Source organism: Ursus arctos, unplaced genomic scaffold (genome assembly GCF_023065955.2).
Source record: "Ursus arctos isolate Adak ecotype North America unplaced genomic scaffold, UrsArc2.0 scaffold_1, whole genome shotgun sequence".
Lineage (NCBI taxonomy): Eukaryota > Metazoa > Chordata > Mammalia > Carnivora > Ursidae > Ursus > Ursus arctos.
In genome coordinates this window covers 54,550,502-54,556,848 of record NW_026622763.1, presented here as the reverse complement: position 1 = coordinate 54,556,848, position 6,347 = coordinate 54,550,502, and the positions used below count along the sequence as shown (strand labels likewise).

Sequence of the window (6,347 nt, the reverse complement as noted above, 5' to 3'; positions counted from 1 at the left end):
TAGGACTGGGATCCTTGGACTTCCCCTCTGTCACTTTGGAGAAACTCTTATGCCTGTATGCATTTAAGAAATGTCTATTTTAGGGCTATTTGCTGGGTCCCAAAGAACTGTGACTTGACTGAGGCAGCCCATGCTCTCCAGGAGCACAGCAGTGTTGGGAGAGCACAGCCCAAAGACATAATGACAACACAATCTGATAGCCCCGAGAATAGAGGTCAGAGTAAGGAGCCGGGCGACTGGGGAAGAATTCACAGAGGAGGTATTGACTGCGAGGAGTATAAAAGATGAATAGAACTTCACTGCTGAGTAAGGGGGGGGGAGTGCCAGGATATGGGGGGGAAGACATGAGGGGCTCCTCAATAACACAAGTGGGGGCCATGATGAGGCCCAAGGGTTGGGGCTTGGACCGTCCTCATGGGATGCAGAGTCAGCCAAGGTTTGAAAGCCAGATAGTGCCATCCACAACGACATAATTGCTTTTTAGCAAGGTAAGTATGGATTTGTCTAAGTGGAATGTGGGTGATTCATGGGGGAGTATTTATTACTCTAGAAATGGCTTTATGCTAATGTGGAAGAAGTGACGGTCTTGGTGCTCCAGATCCCTCCAGACCCAAACCCCACTTACAGCTCTCTTATTTGTTTGCTGCTGTTTGGAGTCCCAGGTTTAGAGACTTCTTCCTTTGTTTAAATGCTTTTCCTACCACATGCAGGATATTCTCATAAGCCACGGAAATCTAGCTATGCTAGCAAGCTCACACAGCTCTCCTGAGGGTAAGTTTGGTGAGACATGGAGGGAAGGGGGAAAGGAGGAGAGCAGGGGAGTGGAGCTAGGAGCACATGGAGAAATATAGCAGAAATATAGCAGAGGGGACTCGTGACTCAGTTACTCCAAAAGATAATGTAATATCAGGGTCAAATTGGAGAAATGTGGAGTTCTGATTATTTTTCAGATGATGACTCTAAATCTTCAGCTTATTAAATACTTTAAAACCACAAAGATTTACCATAATAATTTTGAGGGGCCATTAAAGGACTTCTTAGTTGCAAACAGCAGAATCCAGTCCTGGTTAATATAAGCAGAAAAGGAGTTCATTAAAGGATATTCAGCAGAACATAGAATCTCCAGGAGGGCTTATGAACCAGTCACGGAGCTCTGTCTGTTTCAGGAATGGTGACCAAAATCATACAGCAGAAGTGGTCTAGTGGAGACCCTTCTGCTTCTGCTTTGGCCACAGATACTACACCAGGCACTGCCAACATCACTGATTTTGATGCTTAATGATTCCACCAGAACTGCCAAATTGCCTCTGAAAACTGCATCTACCTTCACCAGAATGGATTCTAGAAAATGCCGCCGCTGCCTTCTTCTTTCCCTTCTTCCTCTTCCTCCTCCGCTCCTCCCCCTCCCCTTCCCTTTCCTCTCCTTCTCCTTCGCCTCTTCCTCCTCCTCCTTCTTCTTCTCCTTCTTCTTCTGAAAATGCCTCCTTCTTGGCTTCCACGGTAAAGTGTAGCGGTGGTGCATGCAGTGGGTGAGGCCAGATATTCCCCAGTGCCAGGGACTGGAAAGGTGAATATCTGGCACCTTGGAGGGTAGGTAGACTCTGACCAAGACTCATAAAGGGCAGGCGAGCCCCCAAATGTGAGGGCCAGGGGCTTTGAAAGGAGCAAGGAAGCCAAACAGAATGACAAAGATCCCCCCCCCCGCCCCCGCCACACAAAGAGTACTTTCGCACATGCTTATGATGCTGCCTGAGTTACTAAGGACAAAGGGAACTTTAAGCATGCTCCCGACGATGCTGCTAAATATTTGAAAAGTAGAGCCCTTAGGTTCTTCCACATCCACTAGTTAAAGGCCTGTGCTCTTATGTCAAAATAAGGAAAAGAAATTGCTCGGTTTTAGAATAAGGTTTATGCTTTAGCTTTGGACTTACGATTTTTCCCCTCTGTCTTTGTCTTTCTTACAGTGCCGTTTTTGCCATATTCTTCAAACCCCTAATTAGAAATAATGCAAATAAATCTTTGAAAAAATATGTAGCAAATAGTTCTAAGAATATGTCTTCTTATATTTCTAAAAATGAAGTCATAGTTATGTCAATAAATTTTGACTCGGTTGCAGAGTGGCTCAGTCAGAAGGGGCATGTCATGTGACCACGATGACAGGTATTCATTCATAATTTGATGACTTCTCCACCTAGAATCTGGCAGCCTGACAGCCCAGCACCTGCTCAAGCCCAGCAGTGAGCAAGGAGTCCCTCAGCAGTAAATGAAGGGATGTGGGTATAAAGAGATGTTTTATCATTCAATATATTTTTTGGTCTCATTGTCCAAGTATGTAAAATTTAGCCTAAGCCTTCAGGCCGACCATAAAAGAGACCTGAGGACCTCATCATTCTGCACAAACCTCAAGGAGTTGCCTGGAGAAACAATTTATTTTCTGCAACTATGCAGAGGTATAAAAATGAATGGGTTGTAAAGAACATTAACAATTTAGTGTTACAGTATCTCTAAAATTTTCAATGCACATACCCACTTTGGGGGAATTTATGCTACAAAAGTGAAAGCATCAGTATATAAGGATACATTCACTAAAGATGTGTTTATTTCAGTATTGTTCGTAGTGGGGGAAAAGCCCTTGAATGTCTATTAGTAGAGAAATAGTTGAATAAATTCTGGCACATTTTTCCTGTTAATTGTGATATGTATGCTTAAAAGAACGATTTAGATCTGTTTGTATTGACCTGGAAAGATGTCCATACATATTGTTTTGTTTTTGAACATAACCTCAAGATTTTATTGTCTTCATTATATAACAAAATATGAAGCCGAGAACTGGATCACTTGGCCCTTTCTCTCCTTATCTCCTCCCAGTTCAGTCTGCTTGCGTCTCTTAATAGCAGCATTCTCTTGGATCTGCAGTCGGGCTCAACACATTCAAGCCTCGACACAATCTTCGTGGTTTCAGCCTTTTTCCGTAAAATCGGCTTAGTCTGCCCACCGTGGCCACTCTGCTTCCTGTCATAACACCACTTTCCCTGGGCATAGAGAGAATTTTTGCCTTTCTTGTGCTGTGTCACTTTGTGAGATTGGTGCTTGCCACACTTCTTGCCGAAAGTCAGGCGGGCTTGAGAAACGTTCACCATGTTTGCGAGAGTGCTATCGGCACAGAAAGAAAGCACTATCTCGTTCTCTTAGAAAAGCCATTGCCAAATGAGTAGGAGTACAAACCCATCTTCATGCAAATACCTTTGTGTTGTATGTTTATATTTGCTAGGTGAGCACTGAAACGTGTGTGAAAGAATATAAGCCAAACCGTCGCTTTTGCTAGGGGTTAGGGTTTCAAGGTTATTTAATGTGTTACAACAAGCATATATTAGTTTTGTAATTAAGACACAATACAGAGAGGAAAACTTAATTTGATGAGGATTCAATGCAACAGTATTTGTAAAATGCTTAGTGTAATCCCTGATATCTAGTAAGCCTCCAAGAAATGCTGGATGTTATTGTTTGATTTTTTTTCCTCCCGGTTTGATAGAGCAAACAGCAGCCTGGCTCTTGCCATCGTCCACACTATCGTTACTGCATCTGTGTTCCAGATGGCTTGTAGTCTCGGAGTCCGCCATGCACTCTGTCTGTCACCCTTCGGCCTCTGCGTGTACAATTCCCTGAGAACCTCGAATTCCCACTCCTTCCCCTGGTTAGTTGCTTTGCATTTCTCAGGTCTCAATTTAAGTGCTTTTGTGACCTGCAAGTGAAGGCAAGCAACCTGTCCTTTCTGGGCTGTGTGTCCCATGCCACCCTCGCTGGAATAGTTTGTCCATCTGTGGGGCTGTGTCCGTCCATCTTTGCATTCTCAGGGCCATGGAATGGGTCCTCAGGAAACACAGACAGAGTAGCTGAGTGGAGACGACTACCTGGCTGTATGATGGAACCAGAAGAGAGAGAGGCAGATGGGTTTTCTCAGGACAAGCTTGGGAAGCGGGACAGATACCATGTCGCTGCATTTCTTTTCTAACTGCTCCCATTACCTCAATGTAGTGTTTTCATTTCTCAGGTTTTTGCAAATTGGAAAAGGACGAAGGTGCTGCTGCTTTTTAAATGATTAATTTGTTCAGATTATCATATAATGTCCCTCCAATTTAGAAGTTATTACCTTGCCAGAGCAGTTAATAACTACTCTTTATTACCTCTCCACATCTGTACAAAAACCTCAAATTAACCAGTGTCAGATAAAAGCAACGGAGAAAACACATTGCAGACTAAAAATTCTGAGAAGGGCTTTGCAGATGGTGGTTGCAGCTACAACATAAAAAAGTTGTGTGGCCCTTACTGGCAGAGGAATCATTTCTTGGCCTTGTTTAAAATACAATTCTCAAAAAAGGTAAAATTAGGACTCTACCACAGCTATAAAATAAATACATGTTAAAGATTTTCCTCAACTCATGAATCAAGGAGGGATCACGGACGTTATAACTGATTTAAAAGAGAATCCAGAGAAGAGATACTTTAGGGATGGTCCACATTAAAGTGAATAAGAATGTGGGAGCTAAAATGAAGCCATAGTTATGGCAATAAATATTGACTCAGTTGTAGAGTGGCTCAGTCAGAAGGGGCGTGTCTGGTGCCATGGCTAGCTTTAGCAACAGAGCCTCTCAAAGTGAGATTATACTTGAATGTACTGCAAGTTCTTTGGAAGATTGATTTGACACCCTGGGTGGTGGTATAAAGCCGGGGAGAAAATGGCATCACAAGGGCCCCCATACCTACTGGAAAGACCTTATTTCCTCATAAAACAATAGATAAAATGATGGGAAAGGGCTTTCCCTAGTTCACCAAAGGAAACGCAAACATGTGAGACATGGAGGGAGATTCGATGGTGAGACATTCCAGTCAGCAGCAAGAGCAAAGTAAGTGCCCCATGGGGCTGGGGCAGCCGTAGATGAGAGTCATTCAGTAGCAAGCCCCATATGGGGCAGTAGAGCAGATGGTATCGAACTGGTGAGCAGAGTGATGATGGAGGAATGATCAATCAGCAGAGGGAAGGCAGAGCACAGACAAGTTACAGAAATTATAGGAAACGATCTCCATGTTGGGAAAAATTTGAGTTCTTAATCCTTTCGGGGGTAGGTAGGTTAACCATCGAGTGCACTGAGAGATGAGCTGTTATAATGTCACTCAAACAAGTGTAGGGTTGCCAGATCTGGAGGGGGGGAAGGGCAAAAAGGATAAACAGGATTATTAGTTAAATTTTATGTTCAGATTAACATTGTTTTTAGGACAAGTATGTCCTGTGCAACATTTGGAGCATACTTATACTAAAATTTATTTTTGCTGTTTCTCTGAAATTTACCTTTAACTGGACATTCTGTATTTTGTCTGACAATCCTAAACTGGTGGAAGAATAGGACACTTTTGGATTATAGCTGTACGAACTGTTATGTTTTTCATCAGGCCTACTCTCTGATCTATATGCCACATGTAGCATGTGGCATCCTGATAGGATTATCCTATCTACCCTTGTCCAAGGTCATGCTCTTTCTCTTATATCCAACCCATTAGCAAGGACTGTGGATTTGGCCTGTGCAATACCCTCAAATGCGTGCCATTGTCCTCACCACCGTCTCTTGAGCTTCGGGTCAAGCTCTCACCTTCCCTGGCCTAGAGATTTGCCAATTTCCTCAGTTACTCTTCCAGTTTTCATCTTCTCCCATCCCTCCTCCATGGTGTCAACAAATTGTATTTCTGGATTAAATTTTCCCCAGCTTACTTAGAGTAGGAGATGATTCACACCCTCCAGCAGGGCCCTTCACAATCCGATCTTACTCTACTTCCCTGGCCATAATTGCCGCCACCCTCACTGCCCGACCCGCCTTCTGCTCCAGACACAACCATTATTCACAACCCTGAGCCTCTGCTCATGCTGTCTGGTGTGCCTGCGATGCTTTCTTCTTCTCCATCACACCACTGGCTCCTGCTTCAAAAGCCTACTTAAATATTACCTTCTCTCTAAAGCCTTCCTATGATCCCAAGCTCTCCTCCCCTCATCCACTCAGCCTTCTTCTCCTTGTGCTTCCATTATACCATGATGTTATTAAAGCATTTGTCAAATCCTATTGTCAGTAATCGTATATATCTGTCTTACTCACTAGACTGTGAGCTTCTCAAGGACAGGGATTATGTCTTACTCATTGTTTTAAATATACAGAACCTAGCATAGTGCGTGATACAGAGTATGTATACCTTATCAGGATAAGTATGTATACCTTATCAGGATAAGTATGTATTTATAAGTCTTAGGTCTCCATCAGTGAAGGAAATTGTCATGGAACTCTTGAAGATGAGGCTGCAAG

General features: G+C 43.3%; 1 pseudogene; it reads right to left on the bottom strand.

Moving 5' to 3' along the window:
* Positions 1-2,802: 2,802 nt before the first annotated feature.
* Positions 2,803-3,140, bottom strand: LOC113248270 (60S ribosomal protein L36a-like; annotated as a pseudogene).
* Between the last annotated feature and the right edge of the window lie 3,207 nt (positions 3,141-6,347).